Source organism: Natator depressus, chromosome 20 (assembly GCF_965152275.1).
Source record: "Natator depressus isolate rNatDep1 chromosome 20, rNatDep2.hap1, whole genome shotgun sequence".
NCBI classification, from domain to species: domain Eukaryota; kingdom Metazoa; phylum Chordata; order Testudines; family Cheloniidae; genus Natator; species Natator depressus.
In genome coordinates this window covers 8,737,643-8,756,060 of record NC_134253.1, presented here as the reverse complement: position 1 = coordinate 8,756,060, position 18,418 = coordinate 8,737,643, and the positions used below count along the sequence as shown (strand labels likewise).

Sequence of the window (18,418 nt, the reverse complement as noted above, 5' to 3'; positions counted from 1 at the left end):
TCGGGGGAGGTCCCAGACTATTGGAAAAAGACAAATATAGTACCCATCTTTAAAAAAGGGAAGAAGGAGAACGCGGGGAACTACCGACCGGTCAGCCTCACCTCAGTGCCCGGAAAAATCATGGAGCATGTCCTCAAGGAAACTATTTTGAAGCACTTGGAGGAGAGGAAGGTGATCAGGAACAGTAAACATGGATTCACCAAGGGAAGTCATGCCTGATCAACCTGATTGCCTTCTATGATGAGATAACTGGCTCTGTGGATATGAGGAAAGCGGTGGACATGATATATCTTGACTTTAGCAAAGCTTTTGATACGGTCTCCCACAGTATTCTTGCCAGCAAGTTAAAGAAGTATGGGCTGGATGAATGGATTTTAAGGTGGATAGAAAACTGGCTAGATTGTCGGGCTCAAGGGGTAGTGATCAATGGCTCCATGTCTAGTTGGCAGCCGGTATCAAGCAGAGTGCCCCAGGGGTCGGTCCTGGGGCCGGTTTTGTTCAACATCTTCATTAATGATCTGGATGATGGGATGGATTGCAGCATCAGCAAGTTTGCTGATGACACTAAACTGGGAGGAGTGGTAGATATGCTGGAGGGTAGGGATAGGGTTCAGAGTGACCTAGACAAATTGGAGGATTGGGCCAAAAGAAATCTGATGAGGTTCAACAAGGACAAGTGCAGAGTCCTGCACTTAGGACGGAAGAATCCCATGCACCGCTACAGGCTGGGGACCGACTGGCTAAGCGGCAGTTCTGCAGAAAAGGACCTAGGGGTGACAGTGGATGAGAAGCTGGAAATGAGTCAGCAGTGTGGCCTTGTTGCCAAGAAGGATAACGGCATGTTGGGCTGCATTAGTAGGAGCATTGCCAGCAGATCGAGGGAAGTGATTATTCCCCTCTATTCGGCACTGGTGAGGCCTCATCTGGAGTATTGCATCCAGTTTTGGTCCCCCCACTACGGAAAGGATGTGGACAAATTGGAGAGAGTCCAGCAGAGGGCAACAAAAAAGATCAGGGGGCTGGGGCACATGACTTACGAGGAGAAGCTGAGGGAACTGGGCTTGTTTAATCTGCAGAAGAGAAGAGTGAGGAGGGATTTGATAGCAGCCTTCAACTACCTGAAGGGGGGTTCCAAAGAGGATGGAGCTCAGCTGTTCTCAGTGGTGGCAGATGACAGAACATAGAATCATAGAATCATAGAATATCAGGGTTGGAAGGGACCTCAGGAGGTATCTAGTCCAACCCCCTGCTCAAAGCAGGACCAACCCCAACTAAATCATCCCAGCCAGGGCTTTGTCAAGCTGGGCCTTAAAAACCTCTAAGGATGGAGTTTCCACTACCTCCCTAGGTAACCCATTCCAGTGCTTCACCACCCTCCTAGTGAAAGAGTGTTTCTTAATATCCAACCTAGACCTCCCCCACTGCAACTTGAGACCATTGCAACCTTGCTTTGCATCAGAGAAAATGAAGACTTTCTGTACAGAAGTCAGCATTTGGTTCTGGAGGCACAACATGCCAAAGAATCAGAGAAGGCAGTGCAGAACAGGGAAGAAAACTGGCAGCATGTGACCTCCAGAAGACGAATGAGGAGAACCCATGTACCCCCTATGCAGACAGAGGTAAGAGACGGTTTTCAGGCTCCTCTGGGTGGGGAACTGGTGGCAATTGGATGGTTGTGGGAAGCTGGGCTGCCTGGCCCAAAAGGTAAACGGAGCTGCCAAATGCCTCTTGGCTGTGTTGCCTGCCCTGCTATGGGGCCTCAGAGCCCAGTCAGGAGCCAGGCCCCAAGTGCTGCCATGGGGAGTGGGAGAGGCCTGCAGGGACGTGCTCACTGATGGGCTGGTGCTACATCCTGGGCCCGCACTCGCCACCCTGCCACTGTGACAGGGAGTGACACTGCCCCCACCTTGAGATTGAGGCTGCACGTACCTGCTCTAGCACCCCCAAATACCCTCAACATTGCCCCTCAAATATCCCCTCCCAGTACACACACACCTTCCAGCACCACCAAATACCACCTCCCACACACCCCAAATACCTCCTGCCAGTACACACACCCCTCCTGTACCCCAAATATCACCTCACACAAATGGTCCCTCCCACATCTCCAAATACTGCTCCCAGTACTCACACAGCCTCTCATGCCCCCAAATACCACCACCAGCACCCCCAAATATCTCCTCCAGCACCCCCCAAATACCACCTCCCACAGACCCCAAATGCCCCCTTCTGCACCCCTAAATACCTCTCCCAGTACTCACATACCCCTCCTGCATCCCCAAATACCCCCCCAGACCCCCGACTGGAGCTGTGTGGTGGCAATCGGGGGTTGGGGGAGGGGAGCTGGGTGGGGACAATTGGGGGGGTTAGGGAGGGGAGCTGGGGACAATTGGAGGGGTTGGGGGGTCAGGGAAGGGGAGCTGGGTTGGGGCAATCAGGGGGTTAGGAGAGCGGAGCCGTGGGTAGGGTGACCAGATGTCCCGATTTTATAGGGACAGTCCCGATATTTGGGGCTTTGTGTTATATAGGCGCCTATTACCCCCCACCCCCGTCACGATTTTTAAAACTTGCTGTCTGGTCACCCTAGCTGTGGGGCAATTGGGGGTATTGAGGGTTAGGGAAGGGGAGCTGGGTTGGGGCAATCAGGGTATTAGGGGAGGGAAGCTGGGGGGCAATTGGGGGGCTGGGGAGCTTAGGGAAGGGGAACTGGGTTGGGGCAATTGGGGGGTTATACGCTTACAATAATTTTATTTGACAAAACCAAAGCTCGTACTCTTTGTTAACTCAAAACAAATGTAAAAGTTAAAACAGTTGTCTGAAAGTGTCTTAATGCTAATATTTGCATGTATTTAACATTTATCTATGTACTTTCTCAAAGTCTCAAATACAGTTTATTACATTTTTCTTGGAGGTTATTTTTAGGTTATACAGTGGTTTGATTTCACTTTTCATTCAATTCACTAAAAATAAAAGCAATAGGCCAGTGTTCCTCATTGCAAGACCTGTGAGCCAGTGGTGCCTCCCATAGACCCTATGTGCGGCTCCCTAAGTTCCCGCTAAGCAGTGCGGCCGTGCAGCAGGCTATAAATAGCCATGCAGCAGCTCTAAAGGGCCACGCAGCAGGGACCTGGAGAGGAGAGAGGTAGGGGATGGGTGGGAACTGGGGAAGGGAGCAAGTTGGGGCTTGCAGGGCTGCTGTGGGCCTCTCCCCGAGCCCCGGAGCTCCCTGCTGCCTGGAGGGGGGAGAGAGGGTCCCTTCCCCTGGCTCCGTGCTGCCTGCCGGCAGGGGGGATACAGGCCCCTTCTCTGGAGCTAGCTGCTGCTGGCAGGGAGAGGGCTGGGGGGAGTCCTCTGGCCCCAGTCCTGGGGCAGCCTGCCTGCACCCCAAACTCCTCATCCTCACCCAAAGGATTTGGCCTGCAATCTGCCTATTGACTACCCCTGTCTTAAAACATTGATTGATAAACACTGAAGATCATTTTCTTCTGATTGGGGGTTATAATGGACCATACATTGAATAGGAGTCAACAGTGTGATGTAGTTGCGAAAAAGGCTTATATTCTGGTGTGTATTAAGAGGACTGACATATGTAAGACACCAGAGGTAATAGTCCCACTCTACTCAATGCTTGTGAGGTCTCAGCTGGAGTACTGAGTCCAATTCTGGATGCCAGACTTCAGGAACTATGTGGTTAAATTGGAAAGAGTCCAGAGGAGAGCAATAAAAATGATAAGTTTAGAAAACGTGACCTCTGAGGAAATGTTAAAAAAACTGGGCATGTTTAGTCTGGAGAAAAGAAGACCGAGAAGGCACCTGAGAACACTCTTCAAACGTGATAAGGACTGTTACAAGCAGGACGGGGATCAATGGTTCTCCATGTTCACTGAAGGGAGGACAAGAAGTAATGGGTTTAATCTAGAGCAAGGATAGTTAAAGTCTGGAGTAGGCTTCCAAGGGAAATTGTGGAATTCTCGTTATTAGAAGTTTTTAAGGACAGGTTGGGCAAACACCCATCAGGGATGGTCTAGGTTGACTTGGTCCTGCCTAAGCACAGGGGGCTGGACTTGATGACATCTTGAGGTCCCTTCCAGCCCTACATTTCTGTGATTCTATGTAACACAGCATGCCAACCGTATATGTCACCTCCCACATAACCTGATATACCACTCATCACCTAAAACCGTGTAGCAACCCTATGTAACACAGCATGGCGCTCCATATAACAGCATGGCACCCTCAAGCAAAACAGTATGGCAACCCCATGTAACATAATGCCACCCCCATATATTACAGCATGGCACCCCCATGTAACACAGCATGGCACCCACATATGTCACAGAATGGCATCCCCATGTAACACAGCATGGCACCCACATATGTCACAGAATGGCATCCCCATGTAACACAGCATGGCACCCCTATGTAACACAGCATGGCATCCCTCCACGTATTTGAGTAGATCATCCTCCCGTATAACACCTCTTGGTACCCCGCTACGTACAACACAGCATGGGACCTCCCAACCTGCATCCCCATAGCATGGTGTGGCACCCTTGAGAACCATCCCCACTTCGTGCACTTTGGTGCCTGATGACCTATGCCTCATCACAATGAGCTCAACACTCCCCAGAATCCCCTCACTGGCATGATGCTGCATGGGACCCCCCTTCCAGGGAGTCCCAAAGAGCAGAGGATCCCATGGCATCCCTTTCCCTGCCAGCTTGGCCTGGACTCTACCAGCCTGCCTTGCCCAGGATGCCATGGAACAGCATGGCACACTCTGCCAAGGCTCTGCCTTCCCCATCCAGTCCTGGGAGCCCCTATCCCCCTCAAAACACTGCAGTGGGGCCGAGGAAAACCCCTTCCCCATCTGTGGCCCCTGCACCCCCTGTCTGTCCTTTCCCAGGTGCTCTCCATTCTGCACCAGGCTCCATTCGAGGGAGCAATTGGCCTTTTGCTCCGCTTTGGCGAGAGCGCTACCATCTGTGTTTGCGGGAAGGTCGGCTCGGGGTCCTGATTGGCTGCTTTGAATGTGACATGAGCTGAATGGTGTCAGGACAGGAGTGTCCCACAGTCCCGGGAGGGGGAGGGGGCCACGCAGGGCGATTGGCAGATGGGTCTGCTCTGTGCAGCGTGCCAGAGGAATACAATGTACAGCAGTGAATCCAATCAGGGACCATGTGCACTGAAAGGAGAGACTCTCTGGCAGGGGAGCTACTGGGAGCTCGGGGGCATCTGGCTCAGAGTCACCAAACCGGAGCCGAAGGCAGGGTCATCCATGCAGCCTGGGAGAGCAGAATCCCGTGTGTGCGGTGCTGGCATGTGCCCGTGCACCAGACCCTGCCTGACGGCCACTGTGCTCCGGCCTCTCAAGCAGCTGAGGCAGCAGCAAGATTCCAGGGGCCTGGCACTAAAGCTGGGGGTGGAAGATGTATCCCCCACCCCACACCCCGGGTAATGTCTGTGCAGAAGCATGCAGCTCTGCGCAAGTGTGTACACATGACAATCAGCCTGCAACAGTGTGTCCGGTGGGCAGGGTGAGACAGAGAGCCACAACACCTGGGTTCTATGTCCAGCTCTGCCAAGGACTCCCTCTGTGTCCTGCAGCCAGTACTGTCCCCTCTTCATGCCTCAGTTTCCCCCTGCAGGTGGAGATGAGGGCCATAAGTGCTCAGTATTAATGTTCTTTGCACTCACCCAGCACTCTTGGTCTGTGGGTTCCAAAAGTGCTTGGCAAAACATAATGCCTTACGCTCCAGACCATCTCTGCGAGGTAGATCAGAATTACTGTTCCAAGGCACAGAGAGGGGAGAGCGACTTACCTGATGTCCTGCAGACTGTTGGGAATAAAACCCAGGAAACCTGGCCCGCAATGCTCTAACCACTTGACTCTGTTACCCCCGTCGTTTGTGTGGGGATGAGCATGCAGGTGGGCTCAGTGTATGTGTTTTTTCAGAGAAAATCTTGCTGCTCTTGCCTAGACAAACAGAGGCACTGTCTTTCCATGTGTGTTCTAGCACCAGTGAGCCAAGAGATGTGCACTGTGTTCTAGCGCCAGTGAGCCAAGAGACGTGCAGTGTTCTAGCGCCAGTGAGCCAAGAGACGTGCAGTGTGTTCTAGCGCCAGTGAGCCAAGAGATGTGCACTGTGTTCTAGCGCCAGTGAGCCAAGAGATGTGCACTGTGTTCTAGCGCCAGTGAGCCAAGAGATGTGCAGTGTTCTAGCGCCAGTGAGCCAAGAGATGTGCAGTGTTCTAGAGCCAGTGAGCCAAGAGATGTGCAGTGTGTTCTAGCGCCAGTGAGCCAAGAGACGTGCAGTGTTCTAGCGCCAGTGAGCCAAGAGATGTGCACTGTGTTCTAGCGCCAGTGAGCCAAGAGATGTGCACTGTGTTCTAGCGCCAGTGAGCCAAGAGATGTGCAGTGTTCTAGCGCCAGTGAGCCAAGAGATGTGCAGTGTGTTCTAGCACCAGTGAGCCAAGAGATGTGCAGTGTTCTAGCACCAGTGAGCCAAGAGATGTGCAGTGTTCTAGCACCAGTGAGCCAAGAGATGTGCACTGTGTTCTAGCGCCAGTGAGCCAAGAGATGTGCAGTGTTCTAGAGCCAGTGAGCCAAGAGATGTGCAGTGTTCTAGAGCCAGTGAGCCAAGAGATGTGCAGTGTTCTAGCGCCAGTGAGCCAAGAGATGTGCAGTGTTCTAGAGCCAGTGAGCCAAGAGATGTGCAGTGTTCTAGCACCAGTGAGTCAAGAGTTGTGGAGTGTTCTAGCGCCAGTGAGCCAAGAGATGTGCAGTGTTCTAGAGCCAGTGAGCCAAGAGATGTGCAGTGTTCTAATGCCAGTGAGCCAAGAGACGTGCAGTGTTCTAGCGCCAGTGAGCCAAGAGATGTGCAGTGTTCTAGCGCCAGTGAGCCAAGAGATGTGCACTGGCAAACACTGGGAGAGCCAGGAGAAACCAGAAAGGAGAGTGAAGTAATACAGAAAGCAGGAGTCCAAGGGTATGTCTACACAGGAAAGAAAAACTTGTGGCTGGCCTGTGCCAGCCGACTCAGGCTCGCTGGCTATGGGGCTGTTTCTTGTGTAGACTTTTGGGTTTGGGCTGGAGTCAGAGCTCTGGGACCCTCCGATCCCACAGGTTCATAGAGCCCAGGCTTCAGCCCATGCCCGGAAGTACACAGCAATGAAACGGCCCCTAAGCCCAAGCCCCACGAGCCCGAGTCGGCGGCCACAGGCCAGTAGATATACCCAGAGATACTGCACTGATTCTGGTTGTGGGGCTTGCTAAACACATAGATTAAATTGGCCATTATTTGTAATTGTTTTTCTACAGCACCCCAGTATGCTGGGCAGCTCACACCCAGGGAATAAAATCCAGCCCATGTCATGAAGAGCTGACAACCGCCACAGTCAAAAACAGATGGCGGATGGGTGAGAGCAGAATAACAATCAATAAATATTATCATCTTTTTGCTGAGGGCCATCTCCAGTAGTGGTGTATATTGGTAGAGAGAGGGAAACTGAGTCACAGAAGGGTAATTGCCTCAGCCAACATCACAATGAATCAACAGCACAGTCAGGATTCAAACCCAGCTCTCCAGACCCTCAGGCACTAACCATGCCTAGAAAAGAGGCTGCAAAATAAACTGCCCTTGTTCTCCACCGACTTTGGAACAAACTTGCTGGAATGGCTCCCCATGCTGATAGGGCTTCATGTGGCTGCAGCTGATAACAATGGAACTAGACAACCAGGCAGACACTATTGAGAGGGGCAGCATGTGCAGCTCTGGCTCGGGAGCCCAGGTACCTGCGCTCTGGTCCTGATTCTGCATTGACCTGCTGTGTGACTGTGGGCAAATAGCTGGCTTCTGTTTCCCCTTCTCAATCTGTCTTGTCTATTTAGGATGTGGAGCAGGAACTGTCTCTCACTCTGTGTGTGTACAGCACCCAGCACAATGGGGCCTGGCCTGAGTAGGGTCTGTGCAGCGCCCGGCATGATGGTGCCATGAGCTCAGTAATGCCTGGCACCACGGTGGCCTGATCTCACTTGGGGCCTCCAGGCTCCACTGTAATAGAAATGCTAATAACATGTGCTCTGCAATTCAATGGCAGAATACAACTGAAATTTGTTTTCGGCCAATAATTGATCTTAAACTGCGCTTTCCTCCAGGCAGAGGCGGATTACAGTTTTGTGGGGCCCTGGGACAGAACAAGTGGGGACCCCTCCCCACTCCTCCCACCTGCAGTTCCCCTCCCCACTCCCCCCAGCACTCCTACTGGAGATTGGGGTTGGGGCATGGGGGCTTCCCCCATTACCTGGCAGGAACACCAGGTGGGCGGGCAGAGCGGAGCAAGCCCCCGTGCCCTGACCCCACTCCCCGGCAGGAGTGCCGGGTGGGCAGAGCAAGTCAGGGTCTGGGGGCACCCATTTTTCCAGAGCCCCCCGTTGACCCAGTGGCTAACCCACCACTGCCCCCAGGCTCCCAACCAGAACAGTACAAGAGCCCGAACACCTGTGGAAAGCGAATACCAATGGGCCACAGATGCAGCCGCTGCAGGGGTTGAACCAATATCTACAGAAAAATATGCTCTGCTCCAGTCAGCACTGTTGTCCTCAGCCCTCCGGCAGCTCCCTGGATCCCTAGGGTGCAGTTGATGCAGCAGCCGAGGAAAACATTCTCCAAAGCAGCAGTGTCACTTCGGAGCCTGAGTCCCATTTACTTTCAAAGAAATTTAGGCTCTTGAGTGCCTGAGTCACTTTTGAAATGGACCTTAGGGCCCTTTGTCAGTGGGGCCCGTAAGTTTTAAAGCTCTTTAGGCATTGCTGACACTCAGCTTGACCGAGGTAGGAGCCTAAGGCCGCCGTGCTTCCCCGTAGACATTACCTGTGCTGACAGCAGGGGTTCTCCCATCTCTCATCCACCTCCCTGAGAGGCAGCAGCTAGGCTGACAGGAGAATATTCTTCTAGAGACATAGTGCTGCCTATGCTGGGGGCTAGGTCGGCTTCACTCCGTTGCTCAGTGGGGTGGATTTTTCACACAGCTGGGTCACTGTAACTTTATAGTGTAGACCTGGCCTAAGTCTCATTTTCAGATGGGATTTAGGCCCAGACACACAAAGGCACTCAGGCACTGGGATGCTTAGCGCTGCAGCTCTCACTTTTAGACACCTGGAAAATCACAGAACAACAATGGGACCCACAGAGCTGAGTTAGGCCCCCAGGCTGCTGTGCAACGATTGGGGAGAAAAGGGTACCTCAGAATGCGACCCCCCAAAGTCAGCACACCTGGCAAGGAGTCGCCTAAGCCAGCCCATGGGAGATGCTGAAGGAGGGGTGTGTCCTAAGCTCCAGCCCCCACAGACCTAGACACTTAAATCAGGGCTGTCTCTGCTAGCCATTCACAACCAGGAAGCCCTCTTCCAGAGGCCAGTGGCTTAAGCCCCTAAGCTCTTTCTCTGAGCAAGACACGTGCTTTGCTCCACACAAAACAGCCACGAGGAGGTGCTTTTTGGCTGGTTTTAGCCCAGTGGTTAACACGCTAGTGCGGGATGTGGGAGGCCCCAGTACAAGACCCCGGGCTCTGGCAGAGATTTGAGCAGGAATCTGTCTCAGCTAAGTGCTCTAGCCACTGGGGTAGGCAATATTCTGATGTGGGGCTCCCTCAGTCTCTCCTGCTGAGGGTGTTCCACTTTGTATAAGTGATTAACCCTTGGAGTCAGGATCCCAAGTCTCCCAGCTGGCAGGCATGTAGCCTGACTGCCCGGCTAGCATACGCCCCCTCTCCTTGGCCCCGTGACTTTATTTATCCACAGTGGAACAGCTTGGACAGGAGAGACTGAAGGAGCCCCACATCAGAGTATCCCAGACGTGAGGGCCCTCTCCCAAGAGAGGGGAGACCTCCGTTCAAAGCTTGTCTGCCGCTGAGTTAATTTTCTGCCCAGTTGTTAATTACTCTCACTGTTAAAAATGTATGCCTTATTTCCAGCCTGAATTTGTCGAGCTTCAGCTTCCAGCCATTGGATCAGGTTATACATTTCTCTGCTAGATTGACGAGCCCATTATCAAATATGTGTTCCTTATGTAGATATTTATAGACTGTAATCAAGTCATGTCTTAACCCTTATAAGGTGGGCACCCACCTCCTCCTCCTCTGGCTGGATTTTGAATGGGGCCTTATCCAGTAGGTAGCTTCTGACCACACCTGCTGGATCAGGGCCCATGGGTGATATAGGTACACTTCTGCCTATTTTCCTCTGGTTCGTGGAACTCCCTGGGGCTGCCCAGCAATATAGGTGCCTAGGGAACTTTTCCCCTGATGACGTAGGCACTGAGTGAGTTTAGGCACCTGTGGGGTTAGGTGGCAGTTGCAGTGAAGCCTAAAACTGGCCTTAGGCACCATGGTCCCTTTGTGGATCCTGGAACTTAGCCACTTAGGAGCACCCAACCCCCACTTTGAAAATGAGAGCTAGGCTCCTAAATTGCAATGCTGAACTCAGCAAGGCCTAAATTGCTTTCAAAATCTGGGCCTGAGGGATTTTTGAAATTGTTCTGTGTTCCCTTTACTTTCCCAGACACTCCTTCACCTCATCTGTGTTGTCCCATTATCGTACATCTACACAGCAAAAAAAGACCCACTGCAGCAAATCTGAGAGCCCAGGTCAACTGACTCGGGTTTCTGTGCGGGGCTTGTGCTGTTGGGCTAAAAATAGCCACCTAGGTGTTCAGGGCTGGAGCCCGGGCTGTGAAACCCAGAGAGGGGGGAGGGTCTCAGAGTTCAGCCTCCAGCCTGAGCCTGAACATCAAATTTCAACCCCAGAGCACGAGCCCAAGTCAGTTGACCCAGGCTCAGAGACTCCCAACCTGGATTTGTGCTGGAAATGGCCCACCTTGATTATCATACACATTGTAAGGAGAGTGATCACTTTAGATAAGCTATTACCAGCAGGAGAGTGGGTTGGGGGGAGAGAAAACCTTTTGTAGTGATAAACACCCATTTTTTCATGGTCTGTGTGTATAAAAACATCTTCTGTATTTTCCACAGTATGCATCTGATGTAGTGAGCTCTAGCTCACGAAAGCTTATGCTCAAATAAATTGGTTAGTCTCTAAGGTGCCAAAAGTCCTCCTTTTCTTTAGACTCCCTACTGTGGGTCTGTGTTTGCCGTGTAGATATCAAGGGTTGCCAAGTCCCAGCCCCTACTTTGAAAAACTTCCCTTGCGTAAAAACTGGCCCAGGACCTTGCCCTCACATTGTCCCCACAGCAAGGTCCAGACTTCCCTTTGGAGAGTAACTGAGCCCCAAAACTGAACTCCCCTGAACTATGGGGAAATCTGTGTCCATGTACCAACTCTGGCCCTATAACAAACTTTGGAGAGGTTTGCATGTGGATCTGATTCTCTGCTCTGGAGGGTGGAGGCAACACTAGGACATGCCGAGCCCTACCAAAGACTTGCTGGAGTGTGTCTATTACACTCGATGGAACCAAGCTGGGGCAATCTCCCTCTGTGTCACACTCCATGCTGAGGCCTCTGTTTCAAAGATCTCTGGTGTGTGACCTGTCCTGAAAGGAGGGTCAGCCCCCCCCGTATTATTCATAAGGGGGGAGCAAGGAGGAGCTAGCAATCTGAGCGGAAAGGTGAACATCTTGAGAGAAAGCTCCCAGGGGGCAAGTCCCTCTTAACTCGAACAGATGTAAAGTCTCCTCACAATAGGATTAGTCTGTGGCACGTGGGCTCCTCTGGCTCTGCAATGAAAGGGAGCCTGTCGGCAGACAATGGGCCATGATCTCCCCCGTTAGTTCACTGGGGTCACTCGCACAGACTCAGCCCAGAGGAGGCCAGGCAGACTGCTGCTCATTCTCTGAGACTCAGACGTTTCAGGGGCCGGGGCTGTCCAGAAAAGCAGGGACATTTGCATGTACCACTCCTGCTACCAGATTCATCTCATTGGTCGGCCGCTCTCCCCCTTTGTATATTTCCGAATAGAGGCAGGAGTCCAAACCTGTTGGAACCATCTGCCAGGAAGGGAGAGGGTGATATTCGATACAGAGCTGGGGGGAGTGTGGCAACAGGCAGATTTATTGGCTGCAATCTGTTCCCTGCACACCCTGAGCATCCAAGCCTAGAGATGGGACCTAAGGCATCAATCCACTAATGAATTAATTAGTATTCCCTGTAATCCCAGGCTCCCAAGGAAATGAGTGTGCACGCCCTAAATTAATGTGAAGTGTCCTCAGTGTTGGCATAGGCAGGGAATCTCCCAAACAAGTGTACTGTGTGCCCAAGCCAAGGACACCAAACAGCCAGACATGGCATCGAGTGTTAACAGTGGCTGCTGTGCATCATTCACATCACCCTCCTCCCAGGGCCCTCACTGACACTGACCTGGAGGATGCGGGGATGCAGGCCTGGCTGAGAGAAAGGCTGGGCACCCACCATTCACAGGGAAGTGCAGAGAGGTTGAGAACACTTGGCGTCCAACTGAAATTGGATCAGGGCCCCATTGTGCTGGGCGCTGCACAGACCCCGACTGAGATCTGGGCCCCGTTGTGCCGGGCGCTGCACAGACCCTGACTGAGATCTGGGCCCTGTTGTGCCGGGTGCTGCACAGACCCCGACTGAGATCAGGGCCCCGTTGTGCCGGGTGCTGCACAGACCCCAACTGAGATCAGGGCCCCGTTGTGCCGGGCGCTGCACAGACACAGTGCAAGAGCAGTGTTACCAACTCTTATGATTCTGTTGCAAGTTGCATGATATTTGGTGCTTTTCTTAAAGTCCCAGCTCCAGGAGTCCAGTGATCACATGAGAATCTCAGCTTTCATTGAATAAGAAGAAAGTTTCTTGCCCTTGTGGTTGAGGATAAAACTCTGGAAATGTGACTGAATCATGAGCAACAGGTTCAAAAAGCAGAAGGCAAATAAAAAGAGCCCTATTTTTATTATTCTTTTAAAACTAACCTCATGCTTATTTTAGACCTGATTCAAGATTTTCGAGTTGGCGATGCTGTATTAAGTGGTCTCTGCCACAGAGAGCTTACACTCTAAATAGGCAAGATAGACAGAGAATGGGTTTAATTAGCTACTGGAACAGACCAAGGGACAGGTGCATTGTCCATCACTTGGAGTCTTTCAGTCAAGAGTGGTTGTCTCTTTCCGTATGATCCATTCTGGCTCAACCAGAAGTCGATCCAGGAGTCATTGGGTGCATTCACTGTGCTATGCAGGAGCTCTGACTGGATGGTCCTTTCTGGCCCTAAAATCTATGAATTATTTACGTGCTTTTACAGATGGGAACTGAGACACAGAGTGTCCATGTTACTCCCCCAAGGTCCCATGGGGAGTCTGTATCAAAGCCAGGGATTGAACCAAGGTGTCCGGAGCCCCTGTCCATTGCCTTAACCCTAGAGCACCCACACATCTGCCAGGCAGTTTCATTTTGTCTGTGATCAGTTTCTAGTCAACTTCATTTTCCACCTCTCCATGCTCAGCCCCAACACAGCTGAATTTGGATTTCTAACAACATGGGGAAATGTTCCATTTGTTTTTAATCTGCTATTTTCATGGGCATTTAAAACCGAACTCATGCAATTCTTTGAGCGATCCTACTTTGTTCTTAAACAAAATCTAAAGTTGTTTGAGAACTGCTCTTTGGCTTCCACCTGGGAAGAATTAGCAAATTGAAAATTACTTTTGGATGGTGGGGGGGAGGGGGTGGGAAGAATGTGAGCTACTATTATGATTAATTATAGTATTAATAATAATTATTGGTTATATACAATATTATTGTTGTTATTATTAATAAGAATAAGAATAACAATAGAGAGCTGTGTTAATATGGCACATGCTGTAGATAGATAAATCAACAGATTAGCTAGAAGGTCATTGTGATTATAGGCCCTACAATGCAATTTTCAAAAGCGTGGAAGTGACTTAGGAGCCTAGGGCCCATTTTCAAAAGTGACTCACGCATTTAGGAGCTGGAGTCAGTGGGAAAATCCGTGGCACTTCGGGGCTTGTGAAGATGGTCCCTAGCCTGCTCTGAGGCTGCTGGTAGCTGCTAGGAGCCCCAGGCCGGGGCCAGGCGCCGGGTGCCCGGTGCTGTACTAACCCGGCGCATTCTGCCTCACACAGTGCAACGCCCCGCCTTGGAAAGTCACCGGAGCGCGGCCGCGCCGTGCCCGGGCGGGGCTGCGAGGAGCGCTCGGAGGGGCCGGCCTGCCCGCCAGGAGGAGCCAGCCCCAGGTTACGGCCGGCCCCTCGGAAAGGGGAGGAGTCGCCCCGGCGGCGCAGTGGTGCAGAAATTGCACCCGGGGAGGCTTTCAAAACGGCCGCGGCCCGGGCGCCTGGAGCAGAGCCGCGGAGCTGCCCGAGGGGAGCGTGGTCCTGCACGTGGCCCAGAAGGAGCAGCCCAGCCTGGCGGGCTCTGCTCCTGGACCGCTCGGGCCGGGCGGGGCAGGCTGGGCCGGGCGCGTCGGGGAAGCCCCGAGGCCGGCGGGGCGGGAGGAGCTGGCCAGAGCCCTGGTGCTGAACCCGCGGCTCGGGCGGAGCGCACGGCGCTGGCTCGCTGACGGCGGCACCGTCGGGGACTCGCTCGGCGCTGGCGGCAGGTAAGGCTGCGCCCTCGCGGCTCCCCGCGGGCGGGACCGGCCCCGAGCCCGGCCCGCGCCTGCCAGACGGGCGGGACAACCCGAGCGGGGCAAAGGGTGCGACCGCGGCGAGCTGGGACCTCCCCGGGGCGGGCTGCGGCCGGTCCCACCCCTCTCAAGCCGCCAGCGACGGGACCCAGCCCGGCGGAGGCGGCCGCAGGAGCCGGGGCTGCGCCGCCAGACAGGGTGAGCGGGCAGCGGGCTCTCCGGGGCCCCGGCAAGGGCAGGCGGGCACTGCCTGCACCCCGGGCTCGGCGGGGGCCTGCCCCTTGTGCTCGGACAGCGGAGACGGCCGGAGCGGAGAAGCCGGCTTGGAGAGTACCGGGCTGCCTGCTAGCACATCCCACCGGTCTTCAGCAGGGAAGCAGCCGGGGGTTGAGCCCCGAGCCCCGCTTGTCCCCTGGGGACGCTGGGCACGGGGGCCTGCCCCTCTGCGGAGATGGGCAGACCCAGCTCAGCCCGTTCACCTTAGAGCTCGGCTCCCCTTTCCAAGGGACCTGCCGGGAAAGCTGAAGTTCAGATTGCGGACTGGGAGCCCTGCCCCTGGCCCCCCCGGGGAGCGGCATGTGCCGGGTGAGCTGCGTCTCCAAAGCGGCCCCCTGGCTTTCGGAATAACAGATGCTCTCGGCGAAGTGCTCTGGCGCAAGGCCCAAAGTGGGGCTGCGTCTCGGAACCATTTGGCCGCTAAGCTCAAGCGGTGACCCGCGCCGGAAAGCCTGGGGCTGTTTGTGAGCAGAAAGCAGCGGTGCGACCCTACCAATTAATTATTCCTCCCAAACCGCTCCCCCAGCTCCAGGCCGGTGGTGAGAAACCGCTAGTCACCAACAGCTGCGGAGCCCTCGGGACACAGGGGCACGTTAGCATTAGAATCCGGTCAGCGGCGGGCAGGGTGATTTGCGGGAGGGTTGCGGTGCTTAGCCAGCCGAGGCTGGAGCGATGGACCTCTGGAGCGACAGGAGCAGAGAGTAGCTGTTCCCAGCTGTGCACTGCACGGGGCTCCTGCTTCTACCAACAATCCCTTAAATGCTTGCCAGGGGGTGAAAGTCGGTGGCTTGGAAATTCTTCCACTCCCACTTCAGACTGGCCGAGCCACCGGCAGATGGAAGTTCCCACTGTGGTTTGTAAAGCAGTGTCGCAAGGCAAACCCGCTGCAGGAAGCAAAGCCCGAAACAGATGCATGAATAAGGTATTTCCCCAACATCTCAGCTCTGCCTTTGGTTGGGGCTGCACTGCAGGAAATATTTTCCTGCCATTCCCATATTGGGTTGTCCCACCATTAGCCTGCCATTGGCATATTTTGCTAAGGGAGCTTGGGAGGGGACAGAACCTGTTACAGTCCCCAGATCAGGAGATTCTTTCTTTCTTTCTTTCTTTCTTTCTTTCTTTCTTTCTTTCTTTCTTTCTTTCTTTCTTTCTTTCTTTCTTTCTTTCTTTCTTTCTTTCTTTCTTTCCTTCTCATGTTCCAAGCGTTATAGAATTTTAAAAGCTCCAAGTTGTTAACATCACTTCAAAAGTGAATTCCCACCAACCGTGCCCAGTGTAACCTGCCAAGAGTGCCCAGTGTGTTAGGGCACCACATTACCTGTCCTAGTTAAACACGCCTCTGTGTACTCCAACACAACCCCACCTCCGTCAACTCCCCAAGTCCCTCCCACTTCTGAGAAGTTTGCTAAGTCATAAATAACTACCCCAGTGAGCAAATGAGGGGTAAACAGTGCTGTGGCAGCAGAAATGAACTAGGCAGGAGCTAGCACAGATGCTAGCAAGGGACGTTCAGGGTTAATAGCAATCCATGACATTTGTGGGGCTTGAAAGTGCGCAGGAATCGGGTGAGGAATCTCTGGACCATCACTGGCAAAGACATCGTGCAGCTGAGCTCTGTCCACTGGCTGATAGGAGCATTTGGGGGAATGTATTTCCCTGACCACATCCATCAGCAAAGAATTGCAGAGGCTGCCTTCGGGTCGGCCCACTGCCCAGCTATCCGGCTGTCACTTGGCTGGTTTGAAGTTCTGGTGCCTATGCAGTTTTCATCCAAAAGCACTTAATTAACGAGCTGGTAGCCACTGAGATGCACCCACCTTTGGGGCGGAGTACAGTGTCTCCTTAACAGATCACAGCAACACTATACAAGGGCTTAGGGAGGAAGTAAAGCAGAATGCCGTGTGCAGTTGGAGCTGCGGGAGGGATTTAGGAGAGGAGAATGTAATTACCTAGCTTGGGATTTAATCAGGACACTAGAGTTAACCCCCCTGCTCTTGCAAAACACACCACAGGGTCGCTGCCTCTCCTCCTGCAGTACAGCGTCCCCTAGCCCTATGGCGAGAGGAAAGGCCCACCTATTGGATTCCCAGCAGAGCCTGAAATCCTGCAAGTTCTCCTGCCCAGGGTGGGGGCTCTAACTCCAGACTCAAGCCACGTCATCCGCCTTGATCTAGTGACATTTCAGTACAAGGCATGGGCCAAACTACTTCAGCTCTCAATGGGATCTCAGCACTCGGGTGATGGGGACAGCAGAACAGAACCAAACCTTAGGTCCTGTGTGCACTGCATGGTCCCTGCTCCCTGTGACAAATTCCCCCCGCCAGCCACATGGAGTTGGCCTGAGTAAAGTGTGAGTACCTGGGTAATTATCTGTGCTTTAGGGGGAGGGAAGGGAGAGACTGTGTGTCTGAGGGGCGGGTGTTTAACACAAATCCTACCACCACAAGGGAAGAGAGAATATTTCTGGGCAGGGATCTCCCTGAAGAGAGAGAAGCCAGGGCTGGCTCATGCTCTGATTCATCCCAGATTTTTAAGAGCAAGGGGGGCACTGCTGCAGGGAAGTTGATCAGAGCCAGTCTCAGGTGCCTGCGTAGGGAAATGTCTGACCCTCAGAGGCAGTGGAAGTTACTGTAGCCCCTGCTCCTGTTCCCACTGCACCATGCTGGTAAGTGGTGCTGCCCCAGAATATCCCCTGCGATGTGACGCACCCTAGAGAACTGCTGGCCCCCGGTGACATGTAGAGGGCTGCAACGTGGGAGAGATTAGAAAGGTTTGAAATTTGGGCATGTTCATGGGGAGAGGGATCACTATCCCACCAAAGCAGCAGTCACAGCTTGCCCTAGCACTTCAATAGCGTTTCCTACAACAGCCCTCTCCTAGGGCCTTGGTTCTTTGGGCCTGTCTCCACTGCCGCTGGACGTGAGCCTCCCAGCCTGGGTAGACAGACACGCTAGCTCCGCCTGCACTAGCAACCTGAAAATAGCAGGGTGGATGTTGTAGCCGCCTGGGCGAGCCACCTGAGTTCAAGCCCCTCCAACCCCCTGGGCCCAATCTTGGGCTGCTAGCCCACGCTGCCACATCTGGGGAGCTATTTTTAGCACTAGTGCATGTCTGTCTACGCAAGCTGGGAGGCACACTCCCACCTGCAGTGTAAACATCCCTTCAGGATGAGTTCTCTCTGCTTGAGCTCAATGAGCAGCTTCTCTAGCTGGCCGCCACGGTAGGCTTTTAATCTCATAGACTGACTAGTCTTTAGAGGGGGGACGAAGACCTGGACTCAGCCAGGGCAGGTCATACACATCATTTGCATCATGAAGTAGTAACACAGAACCTTAAGAGTCTGTGCCCAATGGCATTCTACTTTTCCTTGTCATAAGTTTTGGGTCTCTTGGTTTATCAACTCAGGTACCAACCCAGCCTTCACCCTCAGAGTCTCTGAATATGCTGACCCCTGGGATTGCTGGAACTGACTCTGCAGCTTGGCTGTTCCCTAGATCCCATCCTTTCTCAAGCAATTCACA

The 18,418-nt window shown here is 53.3% G+C and overlaps 1 protein-coding gene across 1 annotated transcript in view; it reads left to right on the top strand.

Moving 5' to 3' along the window:
- The first annotated feature begins 14,461 nt into the window (after nucleotides 1-14,461).
- NEUROD4 (neuronal differentiation 4) overlaps nucleotides 14,462-18,418 on the top strand; it is a 29,938-nt gene continuing 25,981 nt past the window's right edge. The window contains exon 1 of the mRNA XM_074935021.1: nucleotides 14,462-14,594. The gene's annotated coding sequence lies outside the window, so the exon portion shown is untranslated. The remainder of the gene's footprint in view (nucleotides 14,595-18,418) is intronic.